The following is a 26,445-nucleotide window of genomic DNA, read 5'->3' as shown; positions in this document are numbered from 1 at the left end:
GACTTCAAGGAAATGCATTCTTGTCATCTTTTTTTTTTTTTTTTTTAATAAACATTATCTCCCACCAGGAACATGCTACTCCTATATTTTAGGCAATGGTCCAGAAATCTAAATCCTGTTTTCAATTACTATTTTTTAAACAACTTAATTTAACTACTTCACCATCAATACTGAGGTAGTGAAAGGGGATCCTTCTGAAATCTTTTTTCCATTTTCATGAGTTGCCACAGTCAAAAAATTTGTCAGCTAATGGCCAATCTATCCATCATGAATTTCTCCTTGCTCTTTTGATGGTGAATCTACACTGGTACTACAATAGTAGACATAATTTATTTTATGGCCCTTATTTCAAGACTTACTCTTAAACAACAAGAAGAGGGACAGGAAGACTCATCTTCATGAGTTCAAATCTAGCTTTCAGACACTTATTAGCTGTGAATAAAATGAGATAGAGAAGGAAATAACAAATCACTTTAGCCAAGAAAATCCCAAATTGGATCATGAAGAGTCTGACACTACTAAAAGGACTGAACAGCATTCCAAGGTTTGGAGCTTTGGTAGAACTTGGCAAAACTTGAATTCTTCTTACAAAATATTTAAGATCATCCCCTCTTCTCACCCTCTCTCTACTTAAATACCATAGTACAGCATCGGAACCTTCTTTTGTGGAGAATAACACTCTAATAGCAAATCACACAAACATATTGCTTTCCTCACAATACTTAGGAGGATTAAGTGATAGAAATTTTTTTAGTGCAGGAAAGAGCAACTAGTCCTATCCCCTCACTTTAGAAATGAGGAAATTGAGGCTTTAAGAAAAGAAGTAAACTTATGGAAAGTTAACAGTTAGTAAGGTATGCAAGTAGGACTCTGATTTCCTATGGTTCTGAACCCAATATTTTTTAATGATGTTGTTCATTTTTTTTTCATCATATCCAACTCTTTGTGATTCAAGTAAAGATCTTTTTTTTAATTTGTTGGCCACCACAATTCATGAAAACTTCCCTTTAATGATTGGGGTAAGAGATGATGATGATGATGATGATGAGAGAGAAAAAAGAGAGAGAGAGAGAGAGAGAGAGAGAGAGAGAGAAGAGAGAGAAACAGGGAAAAAAGTGAATATAGCATGTGTTAATTTTCAGTCAGTCTTTTTAATTCTTTTTCTGGATGCAGATGGCATTTTGTGCTCAAAGTTTAGAGGGTCACAGTTAGTGGGGAAACTCTGGATGAGGTATAAAATCCTTCAGCCCAGAGGGAACCTGTTGACAATGTCTGGTTCAGCTCCCCATCTCCCCTAAGGGCTCTCACCCTTCCTGAGAAGTCAGGGGGTGGTGACAACCTGTATTGAGATTGAGGCAGAGAGATATCAGGTGGCAAACTACATACAATAGCAAGCTGTTTATGTGGTCACACATGCACAGTGTTGTTTTTGTTACATTATATAAAAGGGAAAGTCCTTGAAATAAACGAACTCCATTTTTCCAACATCCTCAGGAGTCCCACCTCATCATTTCTACACTAGGAAGAATATTTTAATTCTTGATATCTTAATCACCCCAGCATGAGAGCTCTAAAAAGCACAGTACATTGTGTTTACACCAACTTGGGGCCTCTAGAAAGCAGGATATCTTAATCAACTTTGAATCACTAAGCCACTGAGAAGTCTATCATAGTTGATCATTGCACATTCTTGCGGTTATTGTGTACAATGTATTCCTGGTTCTCCTTGTTTCCCTCAGCATCAGTTCATATAAATCTTTTCAGGCCTTTCTAAAATCAGCTTGTTCATCATTTTTACAGAACAAAAATATTCCATTACCTTCATATAGCACAACTTATTCAACCATTCCCCAATTGATGGCCATCTACTCATTTTCCAATTCTTTTTGACTACAAAAAAAGCTGCTACAAATATTTTTGTACATGTGGATCCTTATCCCTCCTTTATAATTTTGTTAGGATAAGATCCTTATCCCTCCTTTATAATTTTGTTAGGATACAGATCCAATAATGGCACTGGTGGGTCAAAGAGTATGTACAGCACAGTTTAGTTCCAGATTGCACTCCAGAATGGTTGGATCACTTCACAACTTCACTAAGAAAGCATTAGTGTCAAATGCACATCCTCTTTTTGACCTTATTTTGGTATGAAGTGTGAGATGTATGTCTACACCAAGTTTCTGACATAGTATTTTCCATTATTCCCAGCAATTTTTGCTAAATTACGAGTTCTTGTAGCTTATCTTATATATCTTAGGGGTTTAGAGATTTATCAAATACTAGATTGCTATAGGTCTTGATAATTGTGTCTTGTGCATCTAATCTATTTCACTGATATACCACTCTATTTCTTAGTCAGTACCAAATAGTTTTGATGACTTCTGCTTTATAATATAGTTTTAGGTTAAATGAGGGTTTAATTATTTTCTTAGAAACACTTTCATCCTAAACACTAAGGTAAAAGGAATCTAATAAACTTCAAACTGAAAACTGGACAATGATCATAAATAGCCTGCCAGACAATATTGATGATCACTTGACCCTCATTCCAAAACATTTGTTAAGAAACTTTTATCTGTTATTTTTTTCTTGTTAATATCTAACATTTTATCATATAGTTATATTATAATTAAGTTAGTTTATGGTTGCATCGTAATTTGCTAATGTAGAAAGGACTTTTACAAATCTCAAATAATTGGTATAGCCACAGAAAGTTCTGAATGAAATAATTGCTCTATAATCTACATGCAAGTTGTTTTTTCCCTAGGATTTCTCATGAATCTACTTTTGCTGTTCTAAAGATATCACAGATAATCTGTGAATCTCTTCCTGTTTTCTCCCTCAAGAATTATTCATTGATTTAAATAACATAATATAATGCAAAGATAGTAAGAGCTCCAGCTAGTAGGAACTTTAAAGACTATCTTTTCCACCTCCTTCATTTTAAAACTGAGGAGCCAAGCCCAGAAAGTGTATGTGACATGCAAAGATTACCCAAGTAATAATAACAAGATCCAGATTCAAACCCACAGTATCTGGAACTTAATAGGTATGTAATAAATATTTGATTGATTGATTCTCTGAGTCTATATTCAGTGCTTTTTCCATTAACACCATGATGCTTATTGGACTTGGGATCTGAAAATTTGCACTTGAGTTCTGTCTTTGATGCTAAATATGCAACCTTGGCAAAATCATTTGATGCTGGCTAACCTTAAGGTCTTTGCATCTGTGGTACAAAAAATGAGACCTCTCACCTGTTATATGATGCAGAGTATAAAATGCTGTACCTGAAGTCATGATGTCCTCAATTCAAATTCCAAACTTTATATCTAACTCAACAGCCAACCTTTCAATGTTTGAAACTGAATTTGAAGATAATTCCCCTCCACCCCCCAAGCCACTCCAACCAGGGAGAGGGACTGTCCCTGTAATTTCAATAATATAAAGAACTTCCAGGTGAGGAAACTCCTCTACCAATAGGTGTTGGGAATCCAAGAGTCAGAGGATACAGATTCATGTTCTGTCTCTGATACATATTAATTATATTTGTAACCTCTCACTGGACCAGGCACTCCAAATATCAAGGCATCATGGCCTAATGGATAGAGTGGATCTGAGAGCCAGGAAAACCTGGGTGCAAGCTTTTGATATATAATGGCTGGCTTTAGATTCAGAAGAAGAGGAAGGTCTCTGTGATCTCCCTATTTTTTAAAAATATATCTCTCTCTAGGTAATATTAATTAGATTTTTTTTTCTTTTGAACTTGGAGAGAAGTAGGACTGGATCTGGGATTTCATAGGGAGCTCTCAAATAAGGAAATGTGCTGTATAAATGCAGAATGGCATCTGCATTTTTTGGTTTCTATCATATCATAATAATCATATGTTTAGAATAGGAAGGATCTTTTAGAAGCCCTGTAATAGAAATGTCCATTTTACAGATAAAATAACTGAGGCCCAGAAAATTGGGCTAGAGTAACCTAGAAATTGAATGATTTTCCTCTACCAAAAATTCTGTATTTAACATAGATTAAACTTGAAGCTAGGTTTCCTTGGCTCTGAAGCCAGCTCTCACACAATATGCCACATTGCCTTTTATCCTATATTGAGACAATTGGGCAAATTAATGCCTAGTTAACATTATCATGAAAGGATAATGTTTTTAAGTTTTGGAAAAGATTCAGGGTCTGTTTAGTTTGCAGTTAGAGAGAAGGGAATAAGTAATTATTAAGCCCATACTTTGTGTCAGGCACTAATCTTTTTACAATTTATTTTTTTTTTATTTTTTACAATCTTTTTTTTTAACTTTATTTTTATAATCTTTTTACACATATTATCTCAATAGATCTTCACTAAAACCCTGTGAGATAGGTACAATACAGTTGAGGAAATTGAGTAGCTAGAAAGCATCTGACTCTGGATCTGAACTCAGGTCTTTCTAACTCCAGACCCATCACCCCTTTCATTGTATTGTTAAAAGAAAAAAAAAAGCCTTTGCCCTCAATAATGAAGCAAACTCAAAGAAAAATTTTAAGAGCTAATTTAAAATTCACCAGGGCAGAATGTATTAGTGTGATGGCCACCAGTGCCAATAAGGAACTAAAATCTTGGATTTCTTTTAAAGTAAACTTTACATGATGAAAGAAAATCCTGATAGATACCCATTTCCAAAAGGGAATAAGCCATTTCACCTATCTCAGCCTCTCTATCTTTGCCAAATCATAAGGATATGAAATTAGAAATAAAAGAGATGATTTGAGAGGACATATGATCATGTGCCCAGTATGTGCTACAGACTGACTTCATTCCTCTCCCAACAGACTGATTAATGCTTTGTTCTGACTAACAGGTACCAATGGGGAAGTTAAGCCAGACCAGAAACAATGGTATCACCAGGACTGAGCCCACATAAATTTCAATAATAGGGCCTAGCTGGCCCTAAGGAATAATTACAATTCATCATTAGTACTTGTGTGATTTTGGACAAATCACTTCAGCTCTCAGGGCCTGGAGTTTACATCTATAAAATGAAGAGGTTGGAACAATTCATTCCTAAAAGTATTTTGCAGCTTCAAACCTATACTTTCTCAGTATGATACACAATATATCTCTAATTTGAAAAAATTTGATGCCAATTTTCATTGGTAGAAGGAATTTTCCCATTTGAAGTTCCCTTTGCCAATGAAAACACAGGTTTGCTGTCCTCCTTTTTCGCTAAATATCTAGACTACCCTTCCACCCCTCCAAAATGACACCCTTGAAATGAATGTTCATATTTACATGGATGAGGTTACTTTGGAAATCTCATCCAAATTATGCTATTCCACACTTCTTTGAAAGTGACTTCATATGTGAATGGGTAGCCCAATATATAACTACTCTGCTAACCCAACTGCAAGCTTCATTGTAGAGGCAACCTTTGAAAAATCTTCCTGTGTTTCCTCAAGGCAAGAACATCAAAAAGAAAGATCAAAGGGTCCAGTCACAGTAGAAAGAAGCAAGCAAATGGGGTGGAGTTTTTTCTTTTTCCTTAGGCTCCACAACAAATGCAAGTCTTCCAGGTTCCCCCCATAGGAGGGGAGAGTGATTTTTAAAAGAAAAAGAAAAATTCCCAGCTGCCTACCCTGAGGAAGGAGAGAACCTTAGTAAATACAGTAGGAAGATCTTTGCAGACTCAACCCCCCCACACACTCCAATCTTATAGATTTCAGTAGATTGGCTATTTGCACAACCAAAATTCAGGAATGTATAAGCTTCTCTGCTCAATTGGTTCCTCTTCCCTTCCCCCATTTTTTGAATGTTAATCACAAGAGCTTAAAATGATGAAGTGAGCATGTGCTGTCTCACTGACAACCAAGACAGGCAATTAATGAAACTCTGGGCCACGATATCAGCTGCCTGCTGACTTCTGCAATTGAATAAAAACTATCATAAGAATAATACAAGGACTTGCCCTTGTCCTGCTTGTCTATGTGTTTATTTAATTTTCTGTCCAACTGACTCTCAAATAAATTGGAAACAGCTGCCATCTTTTTTTGATTCAGTAGCTCCATTATCCCCCAGTGACATCATTCTGGGCAGGAACACTAACAATAGGTCATTATGTAGCAATTACTTTATTGATTTATGGAAGTTAAGCTCCAACAGGAATATGCACATTCAAGGGGAAAAGAAAGACCACTTCTGTGTTCTTGTTAAAAAGAAAACTGAACTGCAAAGACTAGGATTATGAAGCCTAGATGGTATACTGGAATATTCATTTACAAAAGTGGGCTGAGGAGACATGAGAAGGAAAATTTCTGTTCTGGATTTTGATTTTTTTTTTTTAAAGAGAGAAATGGGGTAGGGGGTGGGGAGAATTCTACATTTCATAACATTGTAGTAACCATAATTGAATGAAGTAATTAAATCAACAAATGATGCAAGTGAGGTTCTTATGTAATAAAAGAACTTCAGTGGTATGTGGTAGTTGTTTAAAAGAAAACTCAATATGTGAAGTCTATGATATATGAGGTTTCTGATCCCCTGTAAGACTGGTCCTAAAAGTATTACTACTCAGAAACATGATTTTTTTATAACAATTTATTTCTCCTGCTTTACACTTTAGATTTGTTAAACCACTGTCACACAACCTTCAAGATTAACATATTCAAAAATTTTTTTTTTAAATTTTTATCACAATCGTTACACAAAGGCTTTTGTTGGACATAAGCAATTTTAAATAGATGTCTCAGCTTAACATGCCTCAGAGAGCTTTGTCATCTCTCCTGACCTCAAGATAAACAACAAAAAAATTAATTTCTTTTCAGATAGTTTAACAGGATTCCAGACCTGATGATTCAGTTCATTTTAAGAAAAATGAGATAATTGTTAATTCTAATTGATAAACTTCTACTAGTTTTCTCTCTCCCTGGCATTTACTACATTATCTAGCACATAGGTACTTAATAAATGCTAGTTGACTGAATGATGGAATCTCTGCTTCCATTTCTCTTTTTCATTTTATATTTCTATCTATATATTTTGTTTTGACATATCAGTCATTTCCCAACAAGCAATGCTTTCCATTGATTCTTAAATTTTTTTTAATAGTTAAGCATAAGTATAAAATAAAATTATTTAAACTGACAAGGCATTTTACTTTCTACTTTTATTTTTTACCATTTGTTGAAAGGAAAATTCTTCACTTGGGCTTTTCACCCTGATCAAGGAGGCAAAACTTAGAACAAAGAGAATTCAAAGTATTTTATTGAAGTATATCAACATAATGTTTGGCACATAATAAATGCTATATAAATGTTAGCTTATATTCCTTTCTTCCTCCATTAGACTGTAAACTTCTTGAAAGCAGTATTTTGCCAATTTTTTACATACAGCATTAATCCCAGATCCTGGATCATAGCAGACACTAAGTAAATGTTTATTGATCAGCTGACTTTATTTCTGCCACTGATATGTTTAATATCTCAACTCAGTAATAAGATTAATGTTATAAAGTTTAGCATCTTTTTCTCCACTGGAATGTAAGCTTTTTGAGGACCAGGACTGTTTTTGTCTTTCTTTACATCTCAACTACTTAGCATAATGTCTGGCATATATTATATGCTGATTATGCACTTTTTGATTGATTAGGGATTAAATAGAACACTGTCAAGATAAACTGGACTCAAATCCTATGGTTGCTTAATAGTAACTTAGTCCTACCCTATAATCATCTCACCTATTCTTTCTGAGTCTGCTTCCTTATCTATAAAATGGAGATTATAGTAGCTCCTAGATGACGGGCTTGTTGTGATCATCAAATGATATAATGTACATAAAGCATTTCAAAAAAGTTATACATAAGTGCATATATATATATATATATGATGCATATATATTAGCTCTTATTATATTATTAATATATTAGCTCTCTTATTAATATTAGCTCATTCTTATAATTTTCAATGGAGTAAAAGTAATATTATGTCAAGTACTCATATTGTTATTTTTTTTCTTTAATTTTCATGAATGCTTACAAAGATAAGATAATTTTCTTTTATAGTAGAGAAAGATTATCTCCATGCTGTATTTCTTTTCTATCTTTTCCTTTTCTTTTTCCTATTTCTATTATTTTTTTTAGTAAGTTCTTATGTTTTGAGGGTACATGATATAATGTCATTCTAAGACTCATGATGTGATACAATGCCTTTCAATTACCTGAATATACCTGAGTATAACCAGGAAATCTCTTCTCCCAGAGAAGTTCCCCTCTCAGAACTGAACTAGTAACTTATAGAATTAGATGATAATATGTGATTTATTAGGACTATAGAAATGACAAATGTTCAAACATCCTTCCAAATAGAGTCAGGGGCTAGATGTAGGGGTAGAGAGGACTTGTGAAGAAAGATAGATTTAAACTATGGAAAAAAATAGGAGGAAGAAAGGAGGTATTGACTGCACTCTACTCTTACTAATAATCCCAAGTGTCAGTTTGAACTATTTTAGGACCCCATCCACAGTGGTCAACCTCTTATCTTTTCTCATCTTCTCCAGACTGGATGCTTATCTGCTTGTATCTCACCCTTACTTTAGCTACCCTTACAAACACCTCCCCTATTTGGCGGGAAAATTTGAGTGAAAAATCTCTTCCTCAAAGTGACTGAAAACCCCAAACAAACTGAGTTCTCTTTAATGTCTGTGAAATATTTTGCCCAGTTGACAATAATTTTCTATCATGTTGAGACCTAGAAAACTCTGATTCTAGGGAAGACTCCCCAGTATCTTTGTGTTTCTAGGCTTTAGTAACCCAGAACTTTCTTTTTTTAAATTCATCTTATTCTAGGGATAATTTACCTATCAGATCTTTGGAAAAGGGAGAAATTTATGATCAAAGAAAAACTAGAGAACATTATGAAAGGCAAAATGGACAATCATTACATTAAATTAAAAAGGTTTTGCCCAAACAAAACCAGCAGAAACAAGATTAAAAGGGAAGTACGAATCTTGGAAAAAAAATCTTTATAGCCAATATTTCTGATAAAAGTCTCATTTCTAAAATATATAAAGAACTGTGTAAAATTTATAAAAATACATATCATTTCCCAATTGATAAATAGTCAAAGGATATAAACAGACAATTTTCAGATGATAAAATTAAAACCATTGATAGTTTAAAAACTATATATGAAAAATCCTCTAAATCTCTACTGATTAGATAAATGCAAACTAAAACATCGCTGAGGTACCAACTCACATCTCTCAGATTGGCTAAGATGACAGGAAAGGAAAATGATAAATGTTGGGGGAGGAGGGATGTGGGAAAATTGGGACACTAATGCATTGTTAGTGGAGTTGTGAAATGATCCAACTATTTTGGGGAGTCATATGCCCAATAGACTATGAAACTTATCTGTTGATCTAGCATCATCTCTTCTGGGCCTCTTTCCCAAGGAGATAATAAAGGAGGGGAAAAGACCTACATGTGCAAAAAAAGTGTGTAGCAACTCTTTTTGTGGTAGCAAAGAATTGGAAAATGAATAGATGGCCATCAATTAGGGAATGGATTACAAGTTGTGGTATATGAAGGTAATGGAATATCATTGTTCTTTAAAAAATGATGAACATTTTATAAAGGTCTAGAAAGATTTATATGAACTGATGCTGAGAAAAACAAGCAGAACTAGGAATACATTGTACACAATAATAGCAAGGATCTGTGATAGTTAACTATGAAAGACTTGTTCTTCTCAGTGGTCCAAAGTAATCCCAATAGACTTTGAACAGAAAATGTCACTTGCATCCAAAAAAAAAAAAAAAACTAAGGAGACTGAATGTATATCAACACATTCTATATTCATTTCTTTTTTGCTTTTTTTTTAATCTTTCCCATGGTTTTTCCCTCTTGCTCTGATTTTTCTGTCCCAACAAGATTCATAAAGCAAAGTTTATTTTAAAAATTCATTTTGTTCTAATCATTTCAGTGGAATTCATATAGAAATGATGCTGGCATAATATAATATCCTGATCTTCTTCTTTTGTATTTCTTGCTTTGTTTAACTACTGTAGTTGAATAGAAGTAATAGAATATAAAATTCTCTTCTGTAGGCTCACTGATAGTATCCTCAATACAATTCTATTAGCAAACAGATTGATGGTGACAACGTTTATCTCTTCTCATTTTCATGTAATTTAGATTTCTCTGTAGTCCCTATACTCATAAAGATTGTTATTATTATTTGTTGTTTTTGTTATTACATAGTTTGGAGATTATGAGAATTTGTTTTGTTAACATCTATTAAGAATTTTGTTAAGTTTTAATGGATCAGTGATATGACTGGGTAATTGCAGGTAACAATTCAGCCTGACATAATGATCCAGCTCCAATACAATTTCTTAATTGTGTTCTCAAGATTACATTGAGGTATGTATGTGGATTTGTCTATCATCCCATGAAATATAGCAAGCTTCTAATATGTTACTCTTACTACCAGGTCATATCTTGATAAGCATTTGGGTAGGTGTACATTTTTGTAGCCTGCAATGACGTGTTGTATATTTTCTTACATATTCTTTATCAGTAAGGCTGGTCTCCTTAAGGAGATTATTATTAGCATTATCATCATCATCATCATTATTATTATTATTATTATTGTCTGACTCTTCTTTTTCAATGGCATTTTAGTAGAAAAGATCTGAAGTAAAGCTTGTATCCTTCCAATTTGGGGGGGAGGGACAATGTTTGGTAAACATTTTAAATGAAGTTTACGTTATTCCATTCAAAGGATTTTTAAAATAAATTCTAAAAAGAAATAATAATGGGTATTTTTACAATAGGATAATAGCTCTTTTTAGTTATGATAATGAATGTAATGGCAACTTTTACTTATGAATATTGATTTGTAAGTTCATTTTCTATAAGCTCAAAAGATCAAAATTTTATACATTTAGAACTAGAAAATACCATCAAGGCCATCGCATCCAACTCCCTCAGCTTCCAGATGAGGAAACTGAGTTACAACCATCTTTGAATTAGTTCTGGTAGAAGCATACAGAATAATGAGGATGCTATGCATCCCATGCTAGTTCCACGTCATAATTTTATTTAAGTCTCTGTGTAATGGGTATAATCAAGTGTACACCTTTCCCTAATCCACTTTCTCTAGAGTAAATGGCGTGCTCTTGATGAGCTCTCTTGGCAACTTCTCAAGACATGTTTGAATCACTAGGGAAGGCTTGGTCATTTGAGATGATGCAACAATCTTTTGGTCTCCATGATGGCAGGAAAATGAGTGAGTCTCTCCTGGGGTTTCCTCTTCCTTCCTGTCATTGGAAAATGTGAGATATAAGTCTCTCTGAAACCTCCAGTGAGTGGGTTGGTAGTTTTTCTTCTCCTACTCTCTTGGCCCTTATGGTATCTTTGAATAATGTACAACCTAAGAAAGACTGAGCCTTGGAATTCTAACTTGTGGATCTGTGATGTGTGTGTGTGTGTGTGTGTGTGTGTGTGTATGTATGTGTGTGTGTGTGTGTCCCTGAGCATGGGCACTCAAACGCTGACCCTGAGAAAGGGACTTTTTGGAGTATATAGATTGTCAGGTGGGGTGCTTCCTCAATTCGTGTCAGCAAGACTTTAGGAGATTGCCCCCAACAACTATTATACTGCTTCTCAGAAAGGAAGATAACCACCAATAGGAAGAAGAACCCAACCATTATCCTGGCTTTCCAGAAAACATGGACGTTAAGAAAGATAGTGAAGAGTTAAGGGAAGGTAAAATACCTATTTAGCATTCCTGCAAAATAGTTAATGTTTGAATATTTTAAGTACAAATTTCCCAAGAGAATAGGACAGTTATATTATTGTTTCAAATTTAAGTCATTGCCAATGGATTCTTGTGAATTATTAGTGTTGATTTTTTAATTGCATGTGTATGTGTAAAGGAAATAAACCGATATCTTAATTCTGATCTATACTAATATCGAATTGAATATCATTCTACTCTTCATTTTGAGAAGTCCTGAGGCATAACCTTTAGGTTAGACCTAGAGGTCCAGAAGTAAAACACACAATGAGACAGGGCAAGCATCCCATCCCCACTAAGTCTAGCAGTGTTTTGTTTTTAATAAACTTAGGGGTCTTTTCCATGATCTAAAGAACTGATTTCAATCAACCTTTAGTGGTTAATCTCTTTTTTAGAGCCACAAATATATTCAGGGTTAATTTGAGATTTTTTTAAATGAAATCTACTTGTCCTGTTCTTGGGCAAATTTGGACTTCTATTTGATTCTCCTATTCACTGGCAAGGATGCATTAGAGCAAGTGGAGTTCCCTTTGTTTTTCAGGGATCCATGGAGATATTTTGTCTGAATTCTCAGCTGACTTACTTTAGGTTTGGACAGGAGTTATCTTCTGCATTGCGGGAACAAATGGAGGAATTTTCACACAGGAAAATTCATCTCTAAGTTAAGGGTAAAAAGATGACTTCTAGTCAATTTATAGTTTCTAAACCCTGTTAAGAGAATTTCACATGCTCAGGGAACTCATTTGGAACTGCAGTTTCCTCTTGAGAAGGAAATGTAATTAATTTAATTTCTCTCTTTTTTTCTTTTCTTTCCTTTTCAATTTTGTTATTTGTTGCAACATAACATAGTGGATAAAGAGCCAGTTAAAGAACCAGAATATATATTGACTATTACTAAGGGCAAGTCACTTATATGCTCAATGTGATTTACAGTCTTAGGAAACTCTATAGACAATTCTCTAAAGATTTTAAATTTCAGAGAAACTGCTGAGTTTCATTGGTAGATGAAGTTTTCTTACCTGAGAATTCCCTTTACCAATGGAATTACAGGTCTAGTCCCTGTCCCTATGCCAAATGTCATTTTATTACATTTTCATTTTAAAAAGTCCTGAAAGTGTGGTTATCTCTCCAGGCCCAGTTGGTGAAGGATAACACTGCAGAAATCTACAGATATTCCTTGATGCTGATAAAAGCTCAGGTCATGGAACTTACATTGTGCGGTTTCTTATAGTGGCCTCCAATTATTCCAGCATTCACTTATTTCAATTCTGGTTATTTTCCAGACTGAATTATCATCAATGCCAAAGTTGTATTATGAGATTAAAAGCTTTAAAAGCATTAAAGGTAAGAAGGACACCATATTTTAAATAAGGGAGATTTGACTACCTCTTTCTAAAAGTAAAAGACTCGTGCAAAAATCATCTGCCTAGCCAAGACCAACTCTTAGGGAGTTGATGATGATGATGAGCAAATTTTGATATATCATTTTAGGATTTTCCAAGAATTTTATAATTATTATTTCATTTGATCTTCATAACAACCCTAGGAAGTAAAAGCTACTGCTATCTTCATTTTACATATGAAGTCATCTAGGCAAAGTGAGTTTAAGTGACTTGCCCAGGATCATACATTTAGTGTGTATCTAAGAAATAAAAATAAACTTATCGCACTAGGTTAGTCATTTGCAACTTTGTAATATAGCCAAGCCTATGAGTAATGGCATATTTACAAGTCCCCTAAGCATCTAGGCATTAAAATCTCAATGATTTCTCCCTATCCTATCCCATATCTGGAATAAGCAAGCCAAAAGGAACAGTGAGAGAAGGATTCCTTCCAGATTCCTTTAAAGTTACCAGATGTGTTTCATAGAACAAAAGGAAGTGGACTATACAAGCTCTCTTGCCTCAGTTATTTGCTTCCAAGAGGGGTCTCATGAATGCTGTGGAAGATCTTTGTTCGCTTTTCCATTCTCTGGGTCATTTGCCTTTCCTTGTGCTTAAACTGGAAGGGGAAGAAAGAAGGAAAAAGAGAAAGTAAAACAATAACAAAAAAATTGCTACTCTGGTTTCTATGCTTTAGTCCCTAAATATCATGGAATTTTGTTTAGGAAGGGGAGAAGCCTAGGCTTATTTTAATTTCACTTCTTTTAATTGAGAAGAAGATATATGTCACTATAGTGAACCAACTCTGCAGAATCCCATGATTCTCATTCTACAAAGTCATGTATAAAGTGTCCTGCTTCTTAACCCTAATGTCACTATTTCAAATATTAAAGACTGAGTCAGAGTGATACTTAAAATATTTTTTATTTGCTTATTTTATAAATAATGGAACTGTAGTATAAGAAATCTGAGTGTTTGCCCTACAATTATATTATTAGCCATAAGAATTTAGGAGATGAAAGATCAGCTCACTCTCTTCAAATATACAGATTAGGAACAACTAATTAGTTGATACAATGGATAAAGCATTGAGCCTGGAATCAGGAAAACTTGAGTTCAAATCTGGTCTCAGATACTGGCTGTATGACCTGGCACAAGTCACTTTATCCATTTTACTTTATTCTATCTATAAAACAGGGATAATAATACCACCCACTCCCAGGACTGTTGCAAAAATCCATTGAGATAATATCTATAAAGACTTAGCATAATGTCCAACAAATAGTAGGCAATATATAAATGTTTATTATTATGATGATGATATTATCTCTCTTTTTCATCTTTTAAGTTCTGTATGGAGTTCCATAATTCTGGCCTTTATTTGTTCTGTCTTAAATTTGTTTGGCTACTATTCCTGGCTGAAGAAGTTTTGTTTGCTTCCCAATATTTAGTAGCAAATGCCCTCTAAATAAATGGTTATGTTGTGCTATCACTATTCCATTAAAAATGAAAATAGACACCAAAGTATAATTTACAAATCCAAGTGAAGTTTATTGAAGGACAGCAGATAGACTCTCAAAACAATGAAAAAGCTGATGGAATTATATTCCTCTTAGATCTGTCAACAGTAAAAGACAAATAGTGTGATTTGAAATTGGATTATTCTTGTTTATATATAGGAAGTCTCTCTTCCAAGGGAGTTTATAAGTAAAATCATTTTTTATGTTCACTTAAAGGTTTGGAACATGTTAAACAGCAAGAATGCATGTGGTTGAATAAATGTACCACCTTTCTGAACTCATAATTCACCTACTAGCACATATGCTGCAACCTTGCAAGTTATTTATCATTTCAGGGTGGGCAGTCTTCTTAGTGGAAAAGGAATGGGAAGAGATAGTAGAAGAAAAGGCTAACAGAAAAGGAAAGGGAAAAGGAAAGATGGATAGGGAGAACACAAAGAAAGGGAAGGGGAAGGAAAACAAAGAAGGGGAGGAAGGAAAAAGGGAGAAAGGGAGAAAAATAAAACCCAAAAGTTAGACTGACAAATTTATAGCCATAAATTTGGAATAAGAAACACATTATTAGATGCAGAAGGGGTATATACACATCCAAAGAAGGGTAAAAGAAAATAAGGGCTAAGGTTCCTAAAATATGGGGAATGGGACATGTAATCAGAGAAATCTAATCCCCCATAAGTGGGGGAATTAGGAACTCTTGATAGTCTATAACCGCTGTAGTACCCAACCAATGGGGAATCAGGGGAAGGACTTGCCTGTCAGGACAGGATATTTAAAAAATCATGATTTGGCCATTTTAAGGTATGCCCGTTCTTATAAACACCCATTCTTGCAAGATTGTGAAGAAAAATATTTTCTTGGCTTCATTAGGGAGTCTGCAGAGTTCTTAGTGAAACATTTGTCTCTTCCAGCATCCAACCAGAAAACCAAGTTATAATGTCAAACCCCTGGGGTTAAATTTCCCCTGTAAATCAGCTTGTGACCACCATTTTTGCTAAAAATCCCTTTTTAGTTTGCCATGGTGTCCTGCTTCATGCTGTCTTTCTTCTCACCTCATTGCCTCATGGTGACTTTCTCCTTGTTATAGCCAATTAATTCTTTTAGGGTGCTGAATCCTTTTTAGAGTTAGCCCACAAATCAATGGTATAATCCCCTATCTCTTGCTAACCTCTTTTGGGGTTAATCTACTAAACTCCATTATGAGTTTAGCATGCCAGTCAATAGCATATTCCCACCTCCTGGTATATTCCCCTTTCTCTTGGTTAATTGTAAGTTCTATTAGGGAACTTGTTTTGGTTTTTTGTTTGTTTGTTTGTTTGTTTTTTCCCCATTGCTAATTGTTAACACCCTTTTCCTTGCTAACTATAATATTCTTTTTTAACTGCTCTCCTGAACCTATTTCATATTTACCACTCCTGGTGTCTATTCTACTTTTTCATTTTGTCCATAAGCTCTTGGAAATAAAGATACCTTTTGGCAAAGAGAATGCCACTAAGAATTCTTCACAATTCTTAAGTTGCCTTACACCTTGTGCCCCATATTTCCAACTAGGAATTGCTACCCCAATCCCAGCAGGAGGAAGAAAGGAAGGAATGAGAGGGAGAGAGGAGGGGAAGAAAGGAGGAAAGGAGGGAAAGGATGACGGGAGGAAAGAAGGAAGAAGATACTATTATCTAAAATAGAGATAATGGTAGAGCCTACATAATGAGATTTCTCATAAAAATTTAAAAGGGGAAACATCTAGTTGAAATTTTTAACAAACAAATTACAAGCACTTATGAAATACTTCAAAGAAAGATGTTAACTCTGAACTCATAAGCAAAACGAGCCACAATGTGCTATACTTAATAAGTGTATTTTGTTTCCCCAAATTGGTAGTATGGTTGGGTGGGAAGTGGAGTTGAGGGGGTTTTGCTCTTGTGATTTAAGAAAATAATAAAGAATAAACAGATCCCATACAGGAATTACTTAGTATTACTTTTGAAAATAAAGCTATATATCAAGGACATTGCAATTTATGAGGACTATAACAAACATATATGGCACTGGTCAGCAAAAGACACTTATAACATGCCTTCAGGGATCCCCATTTTCAATTTCAGAAATAGTACCCTAAAGTCTATTCTTTGCAGAGTATGCTGCTACTAAAAGACATGTTTAATTTGTACTGGATACCATTAGAGGGATTTACTCACTTCAAGTTAAATATAACCATCACATACAGATGATTTTTAAAAACCTCAGTGTCAGGGAAGGCTCAGTAAGGGTGTTAAATGCTTTCTAAAGAACTATTAGCCTTCTAGACCCAACCCTATATTGTGAAATTTCCTCTCCACAGTGATTAATCAAGGAAAATTGTAAGACCTAATCTATCAAGACTTCATTCTGAAAAGTACCACAAATTTTCATCATTGGGTCATATCCACATGGGTTTAAAGTAGTGTGGTGCTAATGGGTCTAAAGAAACTAAAATTTACTTAAAGCAACTGAGTCAAAGCTTTGCTGTAAACAGACTTAGGAGGTACTCCCAGGCTACAAATTGCTCACCAGCTGCTATAGTTATGGGCAGGCTTCCCCACTAGTTGGAGTTCAAACCCTCAGAGATTTATGAGAATATTTTAAACTGAAACAGTCCCTCCCTTCCTCATTTGTTCTGCTCTTGGAAAAATGGTGGAATTACTTTCCCCACCCCTAATTTAAAGACCATTCTTAAGGGTGCAATCTAAAACAAATTCAGTCACTTTTTTAGAATATAGGGTATTTGAAAATGAGTTTTTCCCTAAATGTACAAGTGATTTAGGTACTATAAAAGAGGTATGGTCCTTGATCTTAAAATTGAACTATTTGCTTCTGAATATCCCATGTAATAATTAATTACAGGATTTTAGATTAATATCACATGATAACATTACATTTGATCTGTGATTTTTCTTTTTTCATAATGTATATTTTCATTGTTTGAGAGGTTCTAAAATTCCTTAGTGTTCTGGACCCCAAAATGCTTAATTTTACCCAGAGTATGATAAAGTTTTTAGTGAGAAGTAGGATAAAGAGTAACATAATGAGGATATAGAGATATATAGAAAAATTCTACAAGGCTCTAAGTTGTAGAGTTATAGAGTAGAGGGGAACTAGGACTTGGTTCTAAGGTCAAAATTTGCCTGTGAATGAACATGACACGGCTAGTATTCTTTAAAGGAAGAGGCAGAATTAGAACCTGGTTGGGGGAGGAAGTGAAGCTTTAGCTGAACAAAGCTGGTGACAGGATAGCGAGATTTGAGACACAAGCGGGCTCTCATCCAGAGAGAGATTCAATCATTTCAAAGTATCCTTGATGAGGTAGAAGTTCAATCTGAGAGAGTCAAGCTTTGGCTCAGGCCTGACTCAGACCTGCCAAAAGTGATTATATCATGGTAGATGTCACTGCCCCAGGGAAAGAATATAGTGGTTATAGATTCCAAGAACCCATGGAACACTGGGAAGTGGGGTCCCTCAACCTATGATCAGAATGGTGGTTCCCCAACCCCACCATTTATTCTGAGGCCATTTTCTTTTCTACAAAGTTTTAACTTCCATGGTCTTTTAAACTTTCCTGAGAGGTAGTAGTGGGATGGGCAAAAAGATCAGGCTGAAAGTATACTGGATTATCTTATGAGTTCAGAGAGCATGAAAATGGATATATTAACTACCTTGATTTGCTTGAGCCCCCCAATTATCCAAGTAACCAAGAAGAGTGGTATGAGGATTGGCTATATTAGCTAAAATACAAACTGGCTTTACATAACCACAATCCTTAGCAGTGATCTAAGGTAAACCCAGCTGGACACGTAGAAAATCAGCAACTCTGAAGCCAGATAAACTCATACCAGACTTAAAGCAGACCCTGAGCCATTTGATGGTTTATGGATCTTCAAGAGACATCTTCAGAGACACTTCTAACTATTTTGGTTATGGAACTCTTGAGCACAGCTTGTTTTATGGTTTGTGTACAAACCTTGAATTATCTGGACTTCTCATCACCAAAATGCTTTCTGATTTGTGTACCAAAGGGCCACAGCTTTGACACCTGGAATTTTTCACTTTCCAGAATGTCCCTCTCCTCAGGACTGGGGCTTCCTGCCTCATTCCTTTGTAAGACCTGTCCAGTTCCCACCTTTATCCTCAATTCCTTACTTTCCTTTGTTTGATAAGTATATATATCTCCCCCTTTCCAACTCCCCTTCAGATAGCTAATACTATCTCACTATTCCAGCTTGCAAATTCCTTCTCAAGAAATAATATATTTATAATTTTTGTAAGCTGTGATCAGATTGACTCATTCCCAGATTCTTCTTCTTGAATCTAAGATTTCTTTCATTTTAACAGTTCACAGGGTTATTGCTGGGGGGGGGGGTGTTGTTTTTTTTGTTTGTTTGTTTGTTTTTTTACTTTGTTTTGACAAGAGGATACCTCATCTTCCCGCTGTCTGCTTGAGACAGTGACTGGGCTTTCCCATGGAGAAGAAAATGCTTTTCTAGATGAAGGAATTTTCTGTTAACAGTATGATTGATTGGCTGAAAGACTAAAGTGGGGTTACTTCAGGAGATGCTATGTAGGGAACAGAGATAGTCCCTCCATTTTCTTGGAGAAGCGCATTTTCCTAGGAATACAATTCAAAACCTTTTTTAAAAAATTTCTCTCAAAGTTTTTTTTTTTCTTTCAAGCTGAACAAACTTTGCGGGGGGGGGGGGGGGGGGTGGGGGGAAGATTGTATTCCCTGTGCCCTTGGAAGGATCCTCCTCTTCCTGCCTTTCTTTCTACCACAGTCACCTGCTCATCTTGAGTCATAAAATCATGAAAACAAAGAATGGTCTCCTGGTTGTGCTGATGTTTCTGTAATCTTGTGGGAAGATGAACTTCAGTAAGATGGTAGAAAAAGAACTGAACTTGGATCATAAAAGGTAGGTTCTAGTCCCTGTACTGACATTAATTTTGAGTCTCTGTATTATCCTCTATAAACTGAAATAATTAGATAAGTGGTCTCTAAAGCCTCTACAGCCAGTGAATCCCTGGAAATTTTCATTTCATTGGCCCCACCTTGGCTCAGTTTTAATTTTAATGATGGTAGAATAATTCTTCCTCTGTCACTTATCCTAGTTGGACATTAAGTTTTCTTTCTTTATGAAGTGATGAAATTAAATTAGATAATTCATAAGATTCCTTCTAGATCTAACATAATTTGGGGGAAGATGGAATAGAGGATGACTTGAAGCTATCTTTCAAGCTCCCTCCATGAAAGTACTATTTTCTTTTTTAAATAATATTTTCTTTTTTCCAATTGCATATAAAAACCTATTTTCTATAAGGGTTATGACTCCACCCCCACCAATCAGGCTTCCTTGATGCCAAATCTGACCTTAACAACTATTCATCATGAATAATTAGTTAAAATAAGAAGGTACCATATGGTCTGTTTTTGGAGACAGAAGGGCAAAGTGAGCCCCCCCACAGCAAGTGTTATAGTATGCCAGAGTCTGGCTCCCCAAACACAGGAAAGTGTTCACTACTACCCTCTTCAAATGGGTCTTTTATGCCACTTTTTTAAACAGTTTTGGTGCTTTTCCTGGACAAAGTTTTTTGGTATCAGATTAAGAAATTCCTAGTTATGGTCCTGTTATGCAATATTAATAGCAGCTAGTCACAATTTCTGATATCAAAGACACTGCCTGAATTATATATTTTTGTCCCTGATAACTGATAAATATATCAGTTATTAAATATAATTCAAAGATTTTAAGTGGCAACCATGACCAAAATTTTCAAACCAGAAGAAGAGGAGAGGGGGGGAGGAAGAGGGAAAGTTGGAGGGAGGGAGAGACAAGGAGAGGAAAGAGAGAGAGAAAAGGAGAGATAGGCAGGAAAGAGAGAAATCCTCTAGAATTGTTTTTCAACAGAGAGACTTACAGAAGTAGGGCTTCAAATCCATCTATCCGATTATGTAGAGCTTCTCACCTGTAGTAGGGCAACTAATATTGGTTTCTAAATGAAGAGCTGGCTATTTAGAAGACTGATACTTATTTTTTTCATTTTCTTTTCCCTTTTATAGAAGATAGGTGAGGCATTTTTATTTTTCCCCTTTGATCCAGTCTTGTGATCCAGATCTGTGTTGGATGATCCTGCTAAGTATAATTCTTCTATCAATGCACATAAGCAATTGTTCTGCAATTTGGAGTCTTTGAAGGTTGAGACAGAGAAGAGAGAGAGAGAGAGAGAGAGAGAGAGGGGGGGGGGAGGGAGAGGGAGGGAGAGGGAGGAGAGAGAGAAAGCATGCCACCAAAACACTTATTCCTAGTCACCATTCCTCTACATTTATTTTCTTCCCATATTTGAAATATAGGTTCTTTTAAACCAAGAATTGTATTTCTTGTTTGTATTTTGTTCTTAGAACTTAGAATAGTACCTGGAACATAGTAAGTACTTAATTAAAGATCCTATTCCATTTCCTCTCTTCACTATGATGAGTCTTTTTTCCCAGTCTTGTTATAATTAGCTTATGCTTTGTTGATAAATATTATTTTTAATCATTCCTATTTTGGAACCATCTATCTCAGCTTTCCTTTGAGATACAGAAATTATACTTTTTCTCTGTTTATAAAGTATAAAAGTGTCTTAAAGCAATTTTATTTCTACTTAGTTGATAAACATCTTGATAGCTATATCCGTGTGCTCATATCAATCAATCAGTAAAATTTATTAAGTATATACTATGTGTTAGGTACTTTGATAAATGCTGGGGATGCAAAAAGAGGCAAAAGACAATCCTTGCCCTCAGGGAGCTTCCAATAATAGGGCAGACAAATATATATAAAGCAAATTATAGCCAGGATAATAAGAATAAGTTAACAAAGGGAAGGCACTGTTATTGAGGAATTGGGGAAGGTTCTCTTAAGAGGGAAGATTTTCATTGAAAGGAACCAGGAAGGTCAGTAGTCAAAGTAGAAGAGGCAGAGTATTCCAGGAATAGGGGACAGCTAGAGAAAATGCTCTTAATGAAGAGATGAAGGGTCTTTTTCATAGAATAGCCAGGAGGACAGTGTCTTTGGAGTGTAGAATACACATCAGGAGAAAGTTCTAAAGGACTTTGAATGCCATTTTGTATTTGAACCTAGAGGCAATAAAAGTACTGGGATTTACTGGTACTGAGAGGATCAGACCTGCATTTTAGGAGAACCATTTTACCAGCTAGAGGAAGAATTGGAATGGGAAGAGAATTGAAGCAAGCAGACTCACCAGCAGGCTATTGTATTAATCCAAATATGAGAGGATAAATATCTTCACTAAAGTGCTGGTAACATCAAAGGAGAGAAGAGTAAGTATTCAAAATGTTGCAAAAGTAAAATTGAGAGGCTTTAGCCACTGATAGATATAGTGAGAGTGAGGGGATAAGATATACTGAAGAATATGGGATGACTCCTAGGCTGTGAGTCTGAATAAGTGGGAGGGCAGTGTTGTCCTCAACAGTAATAGAGAAGGTAGAGGGGAGGGGTTTAAAGGGAAAAATAATGAGTTATATTTTGGAAGACATTGAGCTGAAGATGTCTACTGGAAATCCAGTTCAAGATATCAAAAAGACAGTTGGAAATGCAAGACTAGAAGTAAAACAAAGAGATTAAGGCAGGAAAGGTAGATTTGAGAATCATTAATATAGAAATTGAAATTAAATCCATGATAGCTAATGAGATCACCAAATAAAATTGCATAGAAGAGGGCCCAGAACAGAACCCTTAAGGGACATAAATAAAGGACATGAACTGAAGGAGGATCAGCAAAGGAGAATAGGCAAAAGGAAAACCAGGAGGGAGAGATACCATGAAAACCTAAAGAGAAAAAAAAGTTTCAAAAAAGGAGTGATAAACATCATCAAGGGCTTCAGAGAAGTCAAGGAGAATAAGGATTGGACTTGTCAACCAAGAAATTATTACTTACTTTGGAAAGAGGAGTTTTGGTAGGTTGTGAAGGGGTTAAAAGTAGAATGAGAGAGGAAAGCAAACATACCTATTACAGGCAATATTTTCAAGGAGTTCAGCTATATAGAACAGAAAAAATATAGATGATAGTAGGATGGAGGAATCAAGTGTGGGTTTTTTTCAGGCTAGGGAAGACATAGACATGTTTATATGCAGTAGAAAAAATGAGATAGTAGAGGAATAGAAAGTAAGTGAAAGAATGAGAATAACAGGGGAAGCAATCTATTAGAAAAGATAAGATGGAATGGAATCTCTTAAACAAGTAGAAGGGTTAGCCTTGGTAAGGAGTAAGGGCACTTCATCATGTGTGACAGGATTACCTAGCAACAGCTAAGGAAGAGCTGAAGTTGTGTAACATAAATTTGTAGTTGGTCAGAACAGTGATTTTCTCCACCTTTGTTCGGCAACTCATGTGAAGGAGCAAAAGTGACAAATGGTGGGAGTGATTCAAAGTTGATGCTTGACTAGGTATCATCAGCAATATGATAAGGAGCTAGGAATTCTGGAGAGGAACACAGGGTAGACTTGAATTGGTTCACCAACGAGTCAGGACAGGGAAGAGAGGAAAGAGTGGCCAGTGCAGAGGAAATGGCCTAGATCAGAATTAAGGGATCAAGAGAAAAGAGGTTACAATGCAGATAAAGAGTAGGACTATAAAGGAAAACAGAGGATGAGGTGGAAAGCCAACAGATTATAGGTAAGGAGATTTCAGAATTCTTGAATATAGGGGTGTTACATTTATGGGTGATAAAAAAAATCAAGGGTATGATCATCTTTGTATTTGGCTAAAGGTAGATGGAGGATTGTTGGTTCACCGGAGAGGAGTAGGTTGAAGAATTGAGTGTTTAGCATATTTAAGAGAAACTCAATATATATTCTCAAGTCCCCAGGTATGAAAGCAGGAGTTGGGAGGAGAGAAAAACTTAGCTACATATTAAACTCATTGAAGAAAAAAGAGAAGTGATTTGCTAAGTCTGGAGACAAAAACTATCAAGATTTTAAATGAGGCTTAAAGGAAGAGAGATTACTAAATAATAGAAGAATAGGAAAAATACAAAAGTGGCAATGGAGAAGGAAGCATATTCTAACTCTTATCTAGTCCTATGAACCAGGGAGAACAAGTAAAGATTTAGCCAGTGTTGGAAAGGATGGAGTAAGACAAGCCAGAGTCACTTTTGCAGTGGACGCAGAGAAGGAAGGTTGTGGAGAGCTTGTGTCCATTCCCTTCACTTCTCCCCCTAAAGACCAAGAATAAAGACCAAGGACTTTTGCTTCTCCTTACTCTGGCTGATCCTAAGGCATCCAGGATGCTAACCAGACTTCACATATGAGAATGATGAAAAGTTGAATTTCACATAAATAGATTTAGAGACAGAGTTGTATAACCGATAGAGAATAACAAAGACAGAGCAAGAAGAATTGTGTTAAAGTCTCCCTTCTGATGAATAACAACTGTGTAATTTTTAGCACGTCATTTAACTTCACAGTTCTGTAGCCATCTCCAAACCTATAAACTGCAAGAGAAAGGTACCTACTAGTTTTGTTTTGGAAATTATCTAAATTAGCAATTTTCCATGTCAATGAAGTAGCTAAGTCAGTTTCTATCCGTAGGGATAGGATATGTAGATATGATGTAACCAGAAAATCTTAGTACAGTTTTAAAATTTAAATACTTAAAACTGCACTAAGATTTTAAAAATATCTAAATGCCTATATGTGCTAGTACTATTGTTCCTGAATATAGACCTAAGGCATCATTGATACGGGAGCTCTCTCCAATTTACTAAAATTCATTTGTGCATTTCCACTTTGAAATTCTTGTTTTTCCATAATATTGAAATTTTACACAAAACTTTGAATACTTTTCTCGATTTTTAAAAGTTGTATTGATACCTTTTGTTTTCACATCATAGTCACTTCCTAACACTTATATCCTCACTTTATATCTACCCCCCATCCCCCATGAAACAAAGGAGAAAAAGAAACAGAGATAAATAAAACCAACTAACACCGGTCTCATGACTCAAAGTGTCTGTAATACTCCACACCTGCACAGTCCAACTCCAATACAGAAAAAAAAGCAGTGCATCCCTTCATCTATGATCCAATGATTCTAAGGTCAAGATTGGTTATTATAATCTGGCAGATTTCATTTTGTCTTTGTTTTTCATTTCACTTACATAGTTATGGTCACTATTTTACTGGCTCTAGTTAATTTACTCTGCATTAATTGATACTTACTAGAGGGTAATATAATGGCTCTCAGATCCTTTTGATTTTTTTTCTTAGCTATTTTATGCCAAACAAAAATCATCAGTGTAATCGCAATAGTTCATGCTCCCATTTAAGAAAATCCCTAACATGTAAATTTTGTGTATTTTTAACCTCAAGCTTCTTGATGTTGGAGCAAAAGTCAGTACACATGAACTATTCAGATAAAAGAAGCAAACATTACAAATTACACTGTTTCTTTCTGTATATGCATGGGGATAGGAAGGGATGGGGATGAGGGGGAAAATAGCCTTTGAAAGGAACTTTCCTCAGTCCTTGAAGAAGTAAATCTTGACTCCAAATCTGTTCTGAGATTTCTGCAATGTCTGATGACCTCCTCAATGTCTCTATCTTTGCTACAGCTCAGTACTCCTTTTAATTTCCCCATTGCACATACTATAGCTTTTGAATTTGGCATATTTTTCTCATGTTAAAAATGATTTTGCTGTGCCAATGCTTTGTAAAGTTTTTAACATAAATGTTATATTTTTTGAAGAGCTTTCTCTGTATATATATATGGAAATAAGTGTGTGATTTGGGATGTTTGCTTTTAATATGATTAATTATACTAATTATTTTTTGATGTTGAACTATACTTGCATCCCTGGTATAATCCAAACTGATCATAGTGAGCAATCTTTTGGACACATGCTACAGTCTTTTTGCCAGGATTTTATTTAAAATTTTTGAATCAATATTAATTAGTGATATTGGTCTATAATTCTCTTTCATTCCTTTATGGTTCAGATATGAGGATGACTAAGTATTACGACTATATTTGTCTAGAAAAAAAAAGTTTGGAAGAGTTTTCTTTTTTAATTCTTGAAAATAATTTGTGTAATTGCTTTTCCTAGTCCCTTTATTTTTAGTTAACATCATTTTCTGATATCAGATTCTTTTAGGTCTCTCGTATTGTTTATTTGGATATTCTATATTTTTGTGGTTGATGCTGTATTTATTTTAATGTGTCAGATGTTGGTGGGGAGAGGGAGCAGTTCTAGGTCAGCTCATATTTTTCTACCTATTTTAGTCCTCTTTCTCTAGGTCGCTCCCTTCTCTTTAGGAGAAGGAAAGATTGGTGGTTACATTTGTATCTCCAGTGTACATTCAGGTAAATGAAGTTCTGATCATCTCAGCATTTTGAAATTTGTCGTGTTGTTTTAATGCAATTTGTAATTCCTTTCAAAATTGTTGATAGGAAAATAGCAGACTTCTAGGACACAGAATCCTACAAAAGCACTCCACTTGAGCTTAGAGGTACATCACTTTCCTGGGCCACAAAAGGAATAACCTCTAGACTCTTCTATCCAATCCAAGAACCAGAGAGATCTTGAGACAGACAAACCTCAGAGGAAGATCCAGAAGAAACCAGAGGGCAGAGTGAAGACTGCTTCCCAGGAGACTTTGAAACAATCTTAGTGGTTCCTACCTGAGTTCTGCAGTGCCCAAGTCTAACTAAGCCAGAGTTGTGAGCCTACACACAT

The 26,445-nt window shown here is 35.2% G+C and overlaps 1 long non-coding RNA gene across 2 annotated transcripts in view; it reads right to left on the bottom strand.

The window, feature by feature from the left end:
• Positions 1–13,688: 13,688 nt before the first annotated feature.
• LOC116419663 overlaps positions 13,689–26,445 on the bottom strand; it is a 168,585-nt gene continuing 155,828 nt past the window's right edge. For both annotated transcript variants that reach the window (XR_004229937.1, XR_004229938.1), the window contains one exon: positions 13,689–13,786. This is a non-coding gene — a long non-coding RNA (uncharacterized LOC116419663). The remainder of the gene's footprint in view (positions 13,787–26,445) is intronic.

This window comes from Sarcophilus harrisii, chromosome 5 (genome assembly GCF_902635505.1).
Source record: "Sarcophilus harrisii chromosome 5, mSarHar1.11, whole genome shotgun sequence".
NCBI classification, from domain to species: Eukaryota; Metazoa; Chordata; class Mammalia; order Dasyuromorphia; family Dasyuridae; genus Sarcophilus; species Sarcophilus harrisii.
This window is presented reverse-complemented; position numbering and strand designations above follow the sequence as displayed.